Source organism: Phoca vitulina, unplaced genomic scaffold, assembly GCF_004348235.1.
Source record: "Phoca vitulina isolate PV1807 unplaced genomic scaffold, GSC_HSeal_1.0 scaffold40, whole genome shotgun sequence".
Lineage (NCBI taxonomy): Eukaryota > Metazoa > Chordata > Mammalia > Carnivora > Phocidae > Phoca > Phoca vitulina.
Window position 1 is genome coordinate 16,295,487 of NW_022589743.1, and position 18,670 is coordinate 16,314,156.

General features: G+C 42.0%; 1 protein-coding gene across 1 annotated transcript in view; it reads left to right on the forward strand.

The window, feature by feature from the left end:
• The window catches only part of SLFN12 (schlafen family member 12), a 71,509-nt gene that overhangs the window by 3,445 nt on the left and 49,394 nt on the right, over nucleotides 1-18,670 (forward strand). The window lies entirely within an intron of this gene.

Sequence of the window (18,670 nt, forward strand, 5' to 3'; positions counted from 1 at the left end):
GCCAAATTATATAAGCATAGCTTTGCGGCGATGGTAATCTCATTCAAATGTATGAAGACTCAAAGCATTGTTAGACTATTGTGATCATCTCTAAAATAGGGATATTTCGACCACAAGAACTAGACAGGTCAGGTTTACAAAATAAAGCAAATTTAGAAGGCTAAGGGTGACTAGGTATTCCATATCCTCTGCCTCAGCTGAAATTTCTCTTCTCTCCTAGTTTCTAAAGTTTCCAGGTTGACCACCAGCCTTCTTCCTCACTCCTCCCAACACACACACACACACATTCTGCTCCCATTCATTCTCCACCTGTTGATACATTCACATAGGCTCCAAACCGCTTATACTCTGCTGCTGGCCTGGGAAGTGGTCTGTCTCTAAGAGGCCTTTGCACATCCTTGAGCTCTTCTGTTATGATTTGGTGTTAATGTTACTCTAATTCTGAGTTTCCAGGGAGCCCAGAAGGCAACTCTACCACCTACACCACCCCCACCCCCGTACACACTCTTGGCTCCTGGCTGTGCTCTCTTCTCAGCCTTCAAACTCTTGTCTGCCCCTCTACCTGCTGAAATCCTTGCTTGCCATTCAAGTCCTTGTGCAAATGCCCAACTCCTCAAGTAAACTTTCACCACCCCCTACCTTAAATTTGGTCTCCCCTTTTGCAGCCATTCTGTGGCTTAAAAGACTTCTGATGATAGTGCCAAACTCATTCTAAACCGTGCCAGAGAAGTAGCTGTTGGCATCGTCAGATCTTCACAATACCTTCCTATCACGTCTTCTTTCCAATGTATGGGAAATAGAAATAAAAATCAAAGTTCCCTTTCTATAGTCAGCTCCCCAAGTAGCGAAGCCAATGCTGTGCTCTTCAACGCAATCTCGCTGTCCTGTCTGTAAGGATTGTTACGTTGCTTTGGAAATACTCCGATTTCCAGATTGTTTTTAATTCTGGAAAGGTTTAGGACAACCTTATTGATACTGGGGAGGCATGAATGCAAAAGAGAGTGTGGAAGTAGTCCTCTGGCTATAATTTCAGATAAAACCTATCAGCTTTCCAAGGGGTGAGAGAGCAGGCAGGGCTTGGAAAAGCATTCCTAGTGGCCTTTTTAATTGCCCAGGCCACCAGATGGGCCAGTCTGAACCTATTGGCCAGCTGTCTCGGCGAATGGATTGAACAGAAGAACTTCTCCCCTGCCTCTTGCTGCTTCAGTTACTTGACATTTCCTCCTTTGTACATTTCCTTGGGGTTTTGGGGGTACTTTGGGTGGGAGAAATAAAGTTCAACAATTAATTAGCTTCTGATGAAGGTAAGATACCAGTGCATGAACATTTGGATAATGGGAGATGTGTGAATTCTCTAAAAATAAAGAGTCAAAAGTGGAGAGGGATTAGGGGAATAGAAAACAGGGGCGCCTGGGTGGCTCAGTCATTAAGCGTCTGCCTTCGGCTCAGGTCATGATCCCAGGGTCCTGGGATCGAGCCCCGTATCGGGCTCCCTGCTCAGCGGGAAGCCTGCTTCTCCCTCTCCCACTCCCCCCTGCTTGTGTTCCCTCTTTCGCTGTGTCTCCCTCTGTCAAATAAATAAATAAAATCTTTAAAAAAAAAAAAAGAAAGAAAACAGGGAATTGCTATATTTTAGTCATAAGCCTCACTACCATTCAACTTTTTAAAACGATATGTATATATTATATAATTTGATGAAATAATCATTTTTAAAAGAATTGTTTTATGTATCGAATTGGAGAGTCTATCAATTCTTAGTCTCCTCCAATAGCTCAGTTTGGCTTAAAGTAGAAAGCCTAACTCAGTGGTTCTCAACCCTGGCTACTCATTAAAATCATCTGCCCTGCGGCACAGAGGCTTTAAAAAATCCCTGTGACCTGGGGTGTGGGGGTGGCCCAGATTGTGCAGTGGATTGAGCACCTGACTCTTGATTTCAGCTAAGGTCTGGATCTCAGGGTCGTCATTTCAAGCCCTGTGTTGGGCTCCACTTAAAACAAACAAACAAACAAAAGACCCAGTGATCAGGCCAGTCAACCAATTAAATAAGCATCTCTGGGCATTGGCTTGAGCATCCATATTTTTTAAAAGTCATACAGATGATTCTAATATACCACCAGGTTGAGAACTATTGAGCCCAAGTCTGTTCTTTTTGTCCTCAAATAGATGTGTACACATATTTCTCTTCCCATCAGACCTTGAGAGTAAGGATGGTCACTTATACATCTTTATTTCCCCAAATGCTGCTAGCGCAGTACCTCAAACGTGGCAAGTGCTCAGTAACTATTGCTTGAATGGACTTGCTGCTTTCAGAAAATTGGAATCTGCTAGCGACAATGCCTCTATTCACTGACGTGGATATCTAATTTTGGAGCCTTCAAAGAGGTCAGTGTGGAGAATAGTCAGCACTGAAACAATGAAGAATAAGAGAATGAAGGAATTTAAACTGTTTTTAGGCAAGAGGTAAAATTAAAGGTCCATGTTGCTGGAAGTTCATTAGATTTGAGTTTGAGATTTGGAACTGGTGGGGACTGAGAATAATTGACTTAGAAATCTACTTTTCTACAGACTCTTAATATACTGCATAAAACAATTCGTTTGATGAAATAACTTACCGTTATAAGCATCTAAAACTTACTTTAAAAAAGAAGGTGATATACAATTCTATTGTGTAAGTTTAAGAAATGGACAAAGACAAAATTAAAAGTTCTTATGTTATCCAGGCATACCTTTTTTTTAATTTTTGCTTATTTATTTCCATTCTTCATTGATATACAAAAAATGATCAAGTTGCACAATTTTATATCCTGTGTGCATTTTCTCCATTGAACCTTTTTGTAAAGCATTGTTGTAGATTGCATTATTGTTCCCAATACTTCATCACTCTCCGTGCTATACTCTTTGTAGTTCCTAATATTAGAGCGGGAGGATATCCCCACCCCACCCCGTGATGTGGGCGTGGCCATGTGACTTATTTGGCTGATAAAATGTCAGTTGTGATGTGCACAGACGCTTTACCATTTCAGAAGTATGACTGTTCTCTTGGGCTTCTGTTCCTGCCATGCAAAGATAGGTCTCAGGCAGCCCACCAGACACTGATGAGTGACAGATGTGAAACGGGCTTGCACTCAGCTCTCGGCCTGAAGCCAAGTTCCACCGATCCTGACTAGGTTAGCCAAAACCCAGCTCACAAATGCATATGTGAGAAGTGCCTGCTTAGTATTGTCTGCCTGAGATTTCAAGGTTTTTACAGCATAATATTCCAGCAGATTATAATTTTACACTATCGAAATTAAGCCAGGCACATAGGCATACAGCCTTTTCTTTCTTTGGTATGTTTATAAACCCCCAGAGATGAGATTCCTGGATCAAAAAGGTGGCCTAGATAAAAGATTCACCTCATTTATGTAGTATTCTGATGGGAAGTGGATAGGAAAGGCCCAAGGACTGTACCTGACCATGCAGACGTGTTGCCTTAAATAAGAGAACAAGATGCTGACATCAGATTTGATGACAAAAGGGCACTGGTGTCTCAGAAACAGGTGCATGGAGAATAAAACCAAGGCTCATCACCCTAGCCCGGGACCTAAGAGGAAGATCTTAACTTGGAGAATTACAGATGGGAACATTGTACAACCTTAACATGATATGGAAAAAATACTCTGGTCACTTAAAACCTATGTAGGGTACTATCTCAGAGAAAAGACAAGATAGGATGTCTCTGACCATAAATAGGACTTTTTTCTGAAGAGAAACTGTAGCATGGAGAACCCCATTTAGGGAAAGAGGAGGAAGTGGAGAGGTAAACTAGATTTCCTAAGAAGCTGAGCTGCCTCAGTTCCCCCAAGGTTTTAGGGAGACTGAACATTAAATTGTTTTTGAGAAACTTCAATTGGAAATAAGTACAAAATTTAAAATAACTGTATGTTATTATTAATCAAGGTCTTACTACAACCAGCAACTAATGCTGATTGCTAATGCTTTGCCTACATTCTCACAGTCTCTGAGAGGTAGCTACACATTATCTCCATTTTAGAGATGACAAAACTGAGGCACAGAGAATTTAACTTTCTCAAAGGTACATGTTTGGTAAGTGCTCAAGCTGGGTAAATAAGTAGACTCTTTGGTATGGTAATCTTAACTTGAGGACATATAAATACTCTGAAAATACTCTCTGGAGGCAAAAAATACTCATATTTGCTATCAGGATCCTCTGTCAAGCTCTCATCTCTAGAAAGCATTGGTCTCCATTGTAAGGGAAACAGCTGACTAGTCTATACTGTTTCCTATATTTAACATCTGTCACTTCTCCCAGAGGCTCTGGATCATTCTGGAAAAATTTGAATTTCTTCTTCTGTAAAGCTAAGGATTAGATTCAGGTCATATTCCTGACGCATCTAAGGTCAGGCACTCCTACCAGGGACTGCTGTTGTATCTTGTCTTCTACTGAGACACTGGAGGTGATTTAGAATGTAAAGTCCCCACCTTCCTTCTTCCTTTAAAATCCCTTAGAATATATTTATATCCATTTCTGTCTATCTATCTATCTATCATCTATAAGAGTAGATCTTGCTGGTTATCAAATGAAATGGGCATTTCAAAAGTTTCAGGGACAGTGTTTTCCCTCTGAATCTACCTCCCCCATAAAGGGAAGAGGAGCCTTGAGCTGCCTATTCAATATCTTCAGTTGACAGAGGCAACATGATTTTGGAATAAATTTTCAATAAATAAGCTTCAAAGAAATAAGTTTTCAATTTTGTTCCTTCTTTCATCTCCGCCTAAGATGGAAGTGAAGAACGAGGAATTAGGACACAGCTACTGTGTGCTCTCTCTTCTTATTGTTTACAGCTTCAGAATTATCTCAGGCTATTTGCATTTAAAATCCACCTTCAGGGGTGCCTGGGTGGCTCAGTCAGTTAAGCATCCAGCTTGATTTCAGTCAAGTTCTGATCTCAGGGTCCTGGTACCTAGCCTTGCATCAGGCTCCCTGCTCAACAGGGAGTCTGCTTCTCCCTCTCCCTCTGCCCCTCCCACCACTCATACTCTCTCTCTCAAATAAATAAATAAAATCTTAAAAAAAGAATAAAACAGGGCACCTGGGTGGCTCAGTTGGTTAAACGTCTGCCTTCAGCTCAGGTCATGATCCCAGGGTCCTGGGATTGAGCCCCACATCGGGCTCCCTGCTCAGTGGGGAGTCTGCCCTTCCCTCTCCCTCTGCCCTGCCCTCCTGCTCATGCTCTCTCTCTCTTTCTCAAAATAATACATTTAAAAAAATAGAATAAAATAAAATCCACCTTCAGGGGCGCCTGGGAGGCTCAGTCAATTAAGCGTCTGACTCTTGATTTCCACTCACGTCATGATCTCAGGGTTCTGGGATTGGGCTCCGAGGTGGGCGTGGAGCCTGCCTAAGATTCTCTCTCCCTCTGCCCCCATGCCCAGCTCGCTCGTGCTCTCTCTTCTCTCTCTAAAAATAAATAAATAAAATATTTAAAATCCACCTTCACGCCTGCTTTAATCAGGGAAGGCTATCTTCTTGGCCCAATTATACAGCTTGGAAGAGGCATGTGTTGGGTAGGGCTAGGGTAGGGGTAGTGAGGGATCCAGGGGCTTGCTTCCAAAACAGCTTGATATGACAAATACACACCATCAGTCAATGGCTTATCCATCAAAATACTTCTACAGCTCCATTCCTGTATCCTCTACTCTACAAGATTATAGCTAACCTATAATAAGTACTATGTGTCAGATGCTGTGCAAAATGTTTTAAACATTATATCTTTTATCCTCCCAGCCACTGTTGAATTATATATAGCAGCTCCAGGTAAGGTAGGATAAGGTGGTGTTCAGGGCATGAGTCCTAAGGGTCAGCCTGACCCTGTCTTTGTATTCCAACTTTAAATTGGCTAAGTGACCTCAGGCAAGTTAATTTCCCCCTTTAAGACTCCACTTTCCCATCTGTGAAACAAGAATGAAATTCATACCCGTGCCTTAGATAAAGATGAGGATTGAAATAAATAATACATTTAAATAAATGTGACCAATGGGTGGAAAGCTCTTGATAAATTTTGGCCCTGATTAGATCTAATTTAGCTGAGGAAGCTGTGACTTAAAGGTAAATACCTTGCCCAAGATCACAGACCTAGTAGATTCTGAACCCAAGATCTGAACCCATGTCCGCCTGATTCCAAAGTCCATTTTAGCCTCTATGCTCTTCTGCCTTCCCGTACAGCAAAGCCAAAGGCGTGAGTCTCCATACTGACAGGAATTTATTTGATTTGAAACTGAGATGAGGATTGGGTATATTTAGAATATTTGTGATATTAAGCAACAGGGTGATTCTTATCTTCTAGATTTTTTCTACAAAATCAATATGATACCTAAAATGACTTACATAACGGACATGTTCAGGAAAAGCATCTTCCACACTAATAAACTTCAGAACTATACCCTTCCTTACTAGGTCTGTAGAGTGACATTACAGAAAGATTCAAAGTAGAGAGGGACAAAAGAAAACCCATCCCCATTCCTGCCACCGTGTCACACGGCTGTTCTCGTTTCTGCTTATTCATTTCCAGTGTCAGTCGGCGGCAGATATGTTTTAACAGAGTTGTAATCACAGTGCACATTCCATTTTGTATCCTGTTTGGCTTGATTGCTTGCACGCCCTCCTCATGCTGCAGTCTCCCTGCAATAAGTGCAACAGTTTCCACGTTGCAGCTGAGGGAGGGCGACTCTCAGCCCAGCAGAGACCCTCAGGTGTCCCCGTGGGTTTCTTGGCCCCGTCTACCTGAACTTCCGCCCACAGAGAGGAATACGATGACGGGCCAGTAAAAGATGCAAAAGCTCTTGAGCAAACTCCATAAGATACTGGGGTGGGGGTGAAGTGCAGACATTTGAGGGAACTCCACAACAGAGTAACACAATTAGGACAGAAGCATTCTTCTTCCTTCCTTTGCCCACAGGTCACTGTGGGAAGCTGGCTTGGTGGGTTGTGCCCTCCCCAAAGAGCGACAGTTGCCAGGTACACTGCTCAGGAGGTCTATAAAACCAAACTCTGCTTGGCCAAAGGTACTTAAACAGTGCTTTCCAAATTTGCCTGACAAGAATCACCTGGTGTGATTGTTAAAATTCCAGATTCCCTGCCCCCCCACCCCCCCAGGCACTTAAGGCAGGTGCCTAAGCATCTGTACTTTGGAGACCATTTGGGAAGCATTGTACTGAATGTTGAAACGCATGTGCCCAGTGCCTGGATGACAGAAAGAACACCCACCCACTAAGATTGCTCCACAGGAATGACCACAGTTTGCATGGGGCTGAGCTTTAAGGCATTCATGTACTTTTGTGGGCTTCAGAGTCGGATGTGACAGGGCTCAAATATGGACTCAAGCACCCAAATGTAATCTGGGCAGGTTAACTGATTTTTTTAAATATAAAATGGAAAAAATAACATTATATACTTCAGATGGTTGTTATAAAGATTACGTGCTTTTGTGTGTGTGTGTGCTTGGCACACACCCAAGTGTCAAAACCAGTAGCTATTAAACCACTACTAAATTTCCAGAGCCTTGCATATGGTCAAACTGTGATTAGGAGAAGTTATTTTATCAACTATGTTACTTCACCCTCCTGAAGCTTAGTTCCTTCCCAGGGATAAGGAGGAAATATGAAATGCTTATTAGCACAGGGTTTGGCCCAACACTAATCCTCTGTGAACAGTGGCTATTAAGACATCCCCTGGACTCTGCTGAGTTTTTCTCAGTGGACGCTCTTCAAATATGATTTTTTAAAAGGCTGTGTCTCTCAGCTAATTTGTGGGTTGGAATACTTTTGTGCGATCAGATAATTAGCCACTCTGTATGCCACATGTAGGCAATGTCATGAAGTGATAACGCTGGCCAGATTTGGTACAAATTGGATTTGGGTGGCAATCTATAATACTAGTAATTGATATGACAGCCCACCATAAATAGTAAGCCAATAGACGGTGATAATAATAGATAGGAAATAGGAGTCTGGCAGTTCCTGAACATGGCTGACCATACAATCACCTGGGCATCTTAAAAATACTATTGATTCCGGGGCGCCTGGGTGGCTCAGTCGTTAAGCGTCTGCCTTCGGCTCAGGTCATGATCCCGGGGTCCTGGGATCGAGCCCCGCATCGGGCTCCCTGCTCCGCGGGAAGCCTGCTTCTCCCTCTCCCTCTCCCCCTGCTTATGTTCCCTCTCTCGCTGTCTCTCTCTCTGTCAAATAAGTAAAATCTTTCTAAATAAATAAATAAACAAACAAACAAACTGCTTTATAAAGAAAAAATACTATTGATTCAGGGGCGCCTGACCCTCCTCCCTCTCATGCTCTCTCTCTCTCATTCTCTCTCTCTTGAATAAATAAAGAAAATCTTAAAAAAAATACTATTGATTCATTATTTGATTCTACATGTCGGGGAGAGGAACCCTAGAATCTGCATTTTTTTAAGATTTTTTTAAATTTATTCATGAGACACAGAGAGAGAGGCAGAGGGAGAAGCAGACCCCTGCTGAGCAAGGAGCCCGATGCGGGACTCGGTCCCAGGACCCTGGGATCATGACCTGAGCCGAAGGCAGACGCTCAACTGACTGAGCCACCCAGGTGCCCCCTTGAATCTGCATTTTTAAAAAAGTGTTGTGAAAGGTTCTGACGGGCAGTCAAGATTGGGAATTAATGATCTAGCTCATGACATCTCAAACTCCATTCCCTCTATGCATGACACCTTTTCTCATAGTTAAAAATCCATATTGTGGTTAAAAAAGCTCCTCTTGGGGGCGGAGCAAGATGGCGGAGGAGCAGGAGACCTGGATTTCGTCTCCTCTCAGGAATTCAGCTGGATAGGGATCAAACCATTATGAACACCTACAAACTCAACAGGAAATCGAAGAGAAGAATAGCAACAACTCTCTGAGCAGAAAAGCGACCACTTTCTGGAAGGTAGGATGTGCGGAGAAGGGTATCCGAGGCGATATTCGGGAGGATAGACGGCGGGGGAGGGGCCTCCGTCGGCCGCTTCTGGCAAGTGATAGAGACGCGGAGCACAAAATCGGAACTTTTAGAAGTCGGCTCCGCTGAGGGACGTCACTCCAGTGGCTAAGCGGGGGGTGGAACCCTCGTGGGACAGTGTGGTCTCAGGACCCTCGGGGTCACAGAAAGACCGGGGGTGCCTGAGTGCGGCAGAGCTCCCAGGTATCGGAGCGGGGAAGCCGGCTGCAGAGACGGAGCCCAGGCGCGGGCTCTCAGCTCGGGGTTGCCATAAACCGTGATCCGCGGCACAGTCGGGCCACTGCTCCTCCTGCAGGGACCCAACAAGCGGCAGATCCGGGGAGACTCCCCTTCCTCCCCCGGGAGGAGAGGCGCGGGAGCGCACCGCGGGGATCTGCTGGGTTTGGAGACTAAACCCGGGGTCGGGTGCCAGATAGAAAGACGCGGTCACAGGCTGGGTGAGCACGGAGTGTGGCCGGAGACCAGGGAGACAGGAGTGACTGACGGCTTTTCTCTGGGGGCTCACTGAGGAGCGGGGCCCCGAGTTCTCGGCTCCTCCAGGGCGGAGATTGGGAGGCCGCCATTTTCACTCTCCGCCTCCAAAGCTGTACGGAAAGCTTGCAGGGAACAAAAGCTCCTGAGAGCAAACCCGAGCAGATTACTTACCCACACCGGGCAAGGGCGGGGCAATTCCGCCTCCGGCAAAGACATTTGGGAACCACGGCAACAGGCCCCTCCCCCAGAAGATCAGCAAGAACAGCCAGCCAAGACCAAGTTTACCGATCAATGAGATCGGCGGAACTCCAGTGCTAGGGGAATACTGCACATAGAATCCATGGCTTTTTTCCCCCTGATTCTTTAGTCTTTCAAAGTTAATTTTTTTTAACTTTTTTTTTTAATTTTTCTTTTTCCCTTTTTCAACCAACATCTTATCAATCCCTTTTTTAAAAAAACATTTTTATTTTTCATTTTTAGAGTCATATTCTATCCCTTCATAGTAGTTACCCTTATTTTTGGCATATATATATAAGTTGTTCTCTCTTTAAAATTTTGAGATACAGTTTCTTCTAACAGATCAAAATATACCCTAAATCTCTAGTGTATGGCTTTGTTCTAGTCTCCTGCCTGATCACATTCTCTCCCTTTTTTTTTTCTTTTCTTTTTTTAATATCCTCTTCTTTCTTTTTTCAAACAACTTATTATCAATTCCTTTTATAAAATTTTTTATAATTTTCATCTTTACATTCATATTCCATCCCTTCATCGTATTAACCCTTATTTTTGTACATATAGAAGTTTTTATTTCTTTAAAATTTTGGGAGGCACTTGCTTCTAACAGACCAAAATACACCCAAAATCTTGTGTGTGGCACTGATCTATGTACCAGCCTGATCATATTTGATCATATTCTGTTTTTTGTTTTGTTTTGTTCTGTTTTGTTTGTTTTTATCTTTTTCTTTTTTCTTTCTTTCCCTCTCTTTCCCCCCAGTTTTAGGTCTTTTCTGATTTGTTTAGAGTATATTTTCTGGGGACGTTGTTACCCTGTTAGCATTTTGTTCTCTCATTCATCTATTCTCCTCTGGACAAAATGACAAGACAGAAAAAATCACCTCAACAAAAAGAACAAGAGGCAGTACTGACTGCAAGGGACCTACTCAATACGGACATTAGTACGATGTCGGATCTAGAGTTCAGAATGATGATTTTAAAGATACTACCTGGGCTTGAAAAAAGCATAGAAGTTACTAGAGAAACCCTTTCTGGAGAAATAAAAGAACTAAAATCTAACCAAGTCGAAATAAAAAAGGCTGTTAATGAGGAGCAATAAAAAATGGGGGCGCTAACTGCTAGGATAAATGAGGCAGAAGAGAGAATCAGTGATATAGAAGACCAAATGATGGATAATAAAGAAGCTGGGAAAAATAGAGATAAACAACTACTGGATCAGGAGGGCAGAATTCGAGAGATAAGCGATACCATAAGACAAAACAACATTAGAATAATTGGGATCCCAGAAGAAGAAAGAGAGAGAGGGGCAGAAGGTATATTGGAGCAAATTATAGCAGAGAACTTCCCTAATTTGGGGAAGGAAACAGGCATCAAAATCCAGGAGGCACAGAGAACCCCTCTCAAAATCAATAAAAATAGGTCAACAGGCTGACATCTAATAGTAAAACTTACGAGTCTCAGAGACAAAGAGAAAATCCTGAAAGCAGCTCGGGACAAGAGGTCTGTAACCTACAATGGTAGAAACATTAGATTGCCAGCAGACCTATCCACAGAGACCTGGCAGGCCAGAAAGGACTGGCAGGATATATTCAGAGCACTAAATGAGAAAAATATGCAGCCAAGAATACTATATCCAGCTAGGCTGTCATTGAAAATAGAAGGAGAGATAAAAAGCTTCCAGGATAAACAAAAACTAAAGGAATTTGCAAACACAAAACCAGCCCTACAAGAAATATTGAAAGGTGTCCTCTAAGCAAAGAGAGAGCCTAAAAGCAACATAGACCAGAAAGGAACACAGACAATATACAGTAACAGTCACCTTACAGGCAATACAATGGCACTAAATTCCTATCTTTCAATAGTTACCCTGAATGTAAATGGGCTCAATGCCCCAATCAAAAGACACAGGCTATCAGATTAGATTAAAAAACAAGACCCATCGATATGCTGTCTGCAAGAGACTCATTTTAGACCCAAAGACACAGACTGAAAGTGAGGGGGTGGAAAACCATTTACCATGCTAATGGACACCAAAAGAAAGCTGGGGTGGCAATCCTTATATCAGACAAATTAGATTTTAAACCAAAGACTGTAATAAGGATGAGGAAGGACACTATATCCTACTTAAAGGGTCTATCCAACAAAAAGATCTAACAATTGTAAATATCTATGCCCCTAACATGGGAGCAGCCAATTATATAAGGCAATTAATAACAAAAGCAAAGAAACACATTGACAACAATACAATAATAGTGGGGGACCTTAACACCCCCCTCACTGAAATGGACAGATCATCTAAGCAAAAGATCAACAAGGAAATAAAGACTTTAAATGACACACTGGACCAAATGGACTTCACAGATATATTCAGAACATTCCATCCCAAAGCAACAGTATATTCCAATACACATTCTTCTCTAGTGCACATGGAACATTCTCCAGAAGAGATCACATCCTAGGTCACAAATCAGGTCTCAACTGGTACCAAAATATTGGGATCATTCCCTGCCTATTTTCAGACCACAATGCTTTGAAACTAGAACTCAGTCACAAGAGGAAATTCGGAAAGAATTCAAATACATGGAGGCTAAAGAGCATCCTACTAAAGAATGAATGGGTCAACCAGGAAATTAAAGAAGAATTTTAAAAAATTCATGGAAACCAATGAACATGAAAACACAACTGTTCAAAATCCTTGGGATACAGCAAAGGCAGTCCTAAGAGGAAAGTATATAGCAATACAAGCCTTTCTTAGGAAACAAGAAAGTTCTCAAATACACAACCTAACCCTACACCTAAAGGAGCTGGAGAAAGAACAGCAAATAAAGCCTAAACCCAGCAGGAGAAGAGAAATAATAAAGATCAGAGCAGAAATCAATGAAATCGAAACCAAAAGAACAGTAGAACAGATCAACGAAACTAGGAGCTGGTTCTTTGAAAGAATTAACAAGATTGATAATCCCCTGGCCAGACTTATCAAAAAGAAAAGAGAAATGACCCAAATCAACAAAATCATGAACAAAAGAGAGATCACAACCAACACCAAAGAAATACAAACAATTATAAGAACATATTATAAGCAACTATATACCAGCAAATTAGATAACCTGGAAGAAATGGATGCATTCCTAGAGATGTATCAACTACCAAAACTGAACCAGGAAGAAATAGAAAACCTGAACAGACCTATAACCACTAAGGAAATCGAAGCAGTCATCAAAAATCTCCCAACCAACAAAAGCCCAGGGCCAGATGGCTTCCCAGGGGAATTCCACCAAACATTTAAAGAAGAATTAATACCTATTCTTCTGAAACTGTTCCAAAAAATAGAAATGGAAGGAAAACTTCCAAACTCGTTTTATGAGGCCACCATTACCTTGATCCCCAAACCAGACAAAGACCCCATCAAAGAGGAGAATTACAGACCAATATCCTTGATGAACATGGATGCAAAAATTCTCACCAAAATACTAGCCGATAGGATACAACACTACATTAAAAGGATTATTCACCATGACCAAGTGGGATTTATTCCTGGGCTGCAAGGTTGGTTCAACATCCGCAAATCAATCAATGTGATACATTAACAAAAGAAAGAACAAGAATCATATGATCCTCTCAATAGATGCAGAAAAAGTATTTGACAAAGTACAGCATCCTCTCTTGATCAAAACTCTTCAGAGTATAGGGATAGAGGGTACATACCTCAGTATTATAAAAGCCATCTATGAAAAACCCACAGCAAATATCATTCTCAATGGGGAAAAACTGAGAGCTTTCCCCCTAAGGTCAGGAACGTGGCAGGGATGTCCACTATCACCACTGCTATTCAACATAGTACTAGAAGTCCTAGCCACAGCAATCAGACAACAAAAATAAATAAAAGGCATCCCAATCGGCAAAGAAGAAGTCAAACTCTCACTCTTTGCAGATGATATGATACTTTATGTGAAAAACCCAAAAGATTCCACCCCAAAACTGCTAGAACTCATACAGGAATTCAGTAAAGTGGCAGGATATAAAATCAATGCAAAGAAATCAGTGGCATTCCTATACACCAACAACAGGACAGAAGAAAGAGAAATTAAGGAGTCGATCCCATTTACAATTGCACCCAAAACCATAAGATACCTAGGAATAAATCTAACCAAAGAGGCAAAGGATCTGTACTCAGAAAACTATAAAATACTCATGAAAGAAATTGAGGAAGACACAAAGAAATGGAAAAATGTTCCATGCTCATGGATTAGAAGAACAAATATTGTGAAAATGTCAATGCTACCTAGAGCAATCTACACATTCAATGCAATCCCCATCAAAATACCATCCACTTTTTTCAAAGAAATGGAACAAATAATCCTAAAAGTTGTATGAAACCAGAAAAAACCCCAAATAGCCAGAGGAATGTTAAAAAAGAAAAGCAAAGCTGGCGGCATCAGAATTCCAGACTTCAAGCTCTATTACAGAGCTGTCTTCATCAAGACAGTATGGTACTGGCACAAAAACAGACACGTAGATCAATGGAACAGAATAGAGAGCCCAGAAATGGACCCTCAACTCTATGGTCAACTAATCTTTGACAAAGCAGGAAAGAATGTCCAATGGAAAAAAGACAGTCTCTTCAACAAATGGTGTTGGGAAAATTGGACAGCCACGTGCAGAAGAATGAAACTGGACCATTTCCTTACACCACACACAAGAATAGACTCCAAATGGTTGAAAGACCTCAATGTGAGACAGGAGTCCATCAAAATCCTAAAGGAGATCACAGGCAGCAACCTCTTCGACCTCAGCCGCAGCAACTTCTTCCTAGAAACATCACCAAAAGCAAGGGAAGCAAGGGCAAAAATGAACTATTGGGACTTCATCAAGATAAAAAGCTTTGGCACAGCAAAAGAAACAGTCAACAAAACCGAAAGACAACCGACAGAATGGCAGAAGATATTTGCAAATGACATATCAGATAAAGGGCTAGTATCCAAAATCTATAAAGAACTTCTTAAACTCAATACCCAAAGAACAAATGATCCAATCAAGAAATGGGCAGAAGACATGAACAGACATTTTTCCAAAGAAGACATCCAAATGGCCAACAGATACATGAAAAGGTGCTCAACATCACTCGGTATCAGGGAAATCCAAATCAAAACCTCAATGAGATATCACCTCACACCAGTCAAAATGGCTAAAATTAACAAGTCAGGAAACGACAGATGTTGGTGAGGATGCGGAGAAAGGGGAACCCTCCTACACTGTTGGTGGCAATGCAAGCTGGTGCAGCCACTCTGGAAAACAGTATGGAGGTTCCTCAAAGAGTTGAAAATAGAGCTACCATACAACCCAGCAATTGCACTACTGGGTATTTACCCCAAAGATACAAATGTAGGGATCCGAAGGGATACATGCACCCCAATGTTTATAGCAGCAATGTCCACAATAGCCAAACTGTGGAAAGAGCCAAGATGTCCATCAACAGATGAATGGATAAAAATGTGGTGTATATATATATATATATATATATATATATATATATATATACACACACACAATGGAATATTATGCAGCCATCAATAGGAATGAGATCTTGCCGTTTGCAACGACGTGGATGGAACTGCAGGGTGTTATGCTGAGCGAAATAAGTCAATCAGAGAAAGACATGTATCATATGACCTCACTGATATGAGGAATTCTTAATCTTAGGAAACAAACTGAGGGTTGCTGGAGTGGGGGGTGGTGGGAGGGATGGAGTGACTGGGTGATAGACATTGGGGAGGTTATGTGCTATGGTGAGTGCTGTGAATTGTGCAAGACTGTTGAATCACAGATCTGTACCTCTGAAAAAAATAATACAATATATGTTAAAAAAAAAAAAAAGATAGCAGGAGGGGAAGAATGAAGGGGGGGAATCAGAGGGGGAGACGAACCATGACAGACAATGGACTCTGAAAAACAAACTGAGGGTTCTAGAGGGGAGGGGGGTGGGGGGATGGGTTAGCCTGGTGATGGGTATTAAAGAGGGCACGTTCTGCATGGAGCACTGGGTGTTATATGCAAACAATGAATCATGGAACACTACATCAAAAACTAATGATGTAATGTGATTAACATAACAATAAAAAATTTTTAAAAATCCATATTGTAATATTCTTGCAATCTCTAAGGATGGACACCCAAAAGAAACCAAGCAAACCAAACAAAAGCTCAAGGGAATTGTGACTTGTATGGACTGTGGAAGAAAGTTGCAGATCGAAGTGGTAAGCATAAGAAATTTAATCAAAACAATTGTAACAGCATCAGCAGCCAAATCAATAAAAGGAAATCCAGCAGAAATTTCAACAGGGTTTAACTACAGCTCTTGGAATTATAGAAGCTACTAGGAAAAGTAAGTGAGAAAGTCAATGAAATGCACTGTTTAATTCCCTATCTGGCTCTAGCGTTGCTTTTCTTGATTGCATGAAACATTTCTTGAGTAACTTGGGCTTATTTTACAAAATAATAATTCCTTTCTCCCTCTCTATCTTCTTCCTCTCCAATTCCACTCCCCAGGGATTCCTCCTTAATAATAGTTTGGTGTGTAATCCAAACAGGCTTTTCTGTGGCATCGTTCTCCTTATGATAAACAGTTCCTTTAGAGTCAAACCGGAACTAACTATACTTATTAAAAATGGTGAATTTCTATTAACAGGAAACAGCTTTCTTTTCTTTTTTTCTTGAGATGGGGAAGGCAGGCATTAAGAGGTAAGACCATTCTAATTTAATTTCTGGGAAATTGAAACCTGAAAGACAGGAACACGTCTAGCCTCGTGTTCCAAGAAATCAAAACTTTAAAAAGAAGGGAATTTTCTGGGCGCCTGGGTGGCTCAGTTGGTTAAGTGACTGCCTTTGGCTCAGGTCATGATCCCGGAGTCCTGGGGTCAAGTCCCGCATTGGGCTCCCGGCTCAACAGGGAGCCTGCTTCTCCCTCTGACCTTCTCCCCTCTCATGCTATTTCTCTCTCTCTCTCAAATAGATAAATAAATAAACAAACAAACAAACAAATACATAAATAAATAAATAAAATCTTCAAAAAAAAAAGAAGAAGGGAATATTCTAGTTTGGTTTTTCAGAGAAATCGAAACTGGGCACTCCTCCTGGACTTACTCTTGTCCTGGGGCTCAGGTTTACTATCCATTTCTTCTCTTCTCCCTTGTCAAGCTGCAGACACCCAAACAGATCAGATGTCCAGGAGCTTTCTCTTCAACACCCCGACTCTGAAGAATCTTCTTATTACCGAGGTAAGTACAGACTGCCTGGAGAGACCTGAGCCATGCGTTTTCCACAGAAAGAATGGTCACTAAAAAGGACCACAAAACTCTAAGATGAAAATCCAGGGGCACCTGGGTGGCTCAGTCAGTTAAGCAACAGACTCTTGATTTTGGTTCAGGTCATGATCTCAGGGTTGTGAGATGGAGCCCCACTTCGGGTCCATACTGATCGTGGAGCCTGCTTAAGATTCTCTCTCTCCCTCTCCCTCTGCTTCCCACCCCCCACCGCCCCGACACTGCTCGCACTCCCTCTTAAAAAAAAAGAAAGGAAAAGAAAAGAAGAAGAAAAAAGAAAAGAAAGAAAAATCCACTCTGTGGCTACAGACCCTTCTAGATACATCCACTTTCGGCAAGAGAGGCTTCGGTGGGCATGTCACAGCCACACTTTTCCTGAATGACTAAAACAGACAGTGAGGAGAACTGGGACTCACCTTTCAGCTGAGGCCAGGGGTACAAGATGCAGGACTCCAGTCCAGACAATCTGGCAGAGGTCTGAGACTGACAGTGGTGTAGAGGGTAAGAGAGCAGGCTGATCAAAGATCTGGGGAACAAACTTTCCCATGGGATGGGACCGAGTTAGTGCACTGGCCGAAGCAAAGGGTGTTAAGATTCTTGTCAGTTACCAGACTGTTTGATCTCTATGGGAAAGGTTTCCTTGTTTTTCCTAATGTATACACTGTTTCACTTTCAGGAGGCACTTAAGCCATACTGACCTGGGAGACTCTGACCTAGGTGGATTTTTCCAGGTTGTTTTTGCAAGTGTGTCAAAATACATTTGGCTAGGGGTGCCTGGGTGGCTCAGTCGGTTAAGCGTCTGCCTTCGGCTCAGGTCATGAAACACGGTTCTGGGATCGAGCCCTGTATGGGACTCCCCGCTCAGCGGGAAGCCTGCTTCTCCCTCTCCCTCTGCCCCTCCCCCACTCGTGCACACGCGAGCTCTCTCTCTCTTGCTCTCAATCCCTCTATCTCAAATAAATAAAATCTTTAAAAAAATACATTTGGCTCTTTTCTTCCCCAACATCAATTGAACACACTGGAAAGTGAATTTGCCCAACTTTAACGAGTTCTTTCTTTAAATCCTATTGGAGATGGGGCACAAATGAATATATAATTACGAATAATTCAGCAGGTGGAGAGTAAAGAAATATTTCCTCTGTAATAGGAACATAATCATCTGTAACAACAGATATTTTACTAGAGGCAGGCAATACCTACATATATTCTGGGTGTTTTCTCTAGACATCAATCAACATACTCATTATTACAACACAAATATGCTTTTCTTACTTCAGCCATAAATGTAAGATGATTTTTAGACCCAAGTTAAATGAACTATTTCAATATGTGTGTGAACAACAAACTGCTGGAGACCATAATTAGAGCATTGAGGTGGGAGAAAGAAAGAAATCAGAGGAGGTCATCTAATACTGCTTGTAATTCTGACCAGGCATAACTTTTGTGACCTGAGTCTTCATCTGTGAAATACAAGATAGTATAGCATGATGCTGGGGAGCAGAGCCAGGTCTAAAGATGTGGCTTTCCTCTATCCAGTGTCTTTGTGGACTGCAATTTTCTGAGAGGCCCTCATAACCCTACTTCCCCTCACCACAGACCACTCCTTACATTACCAT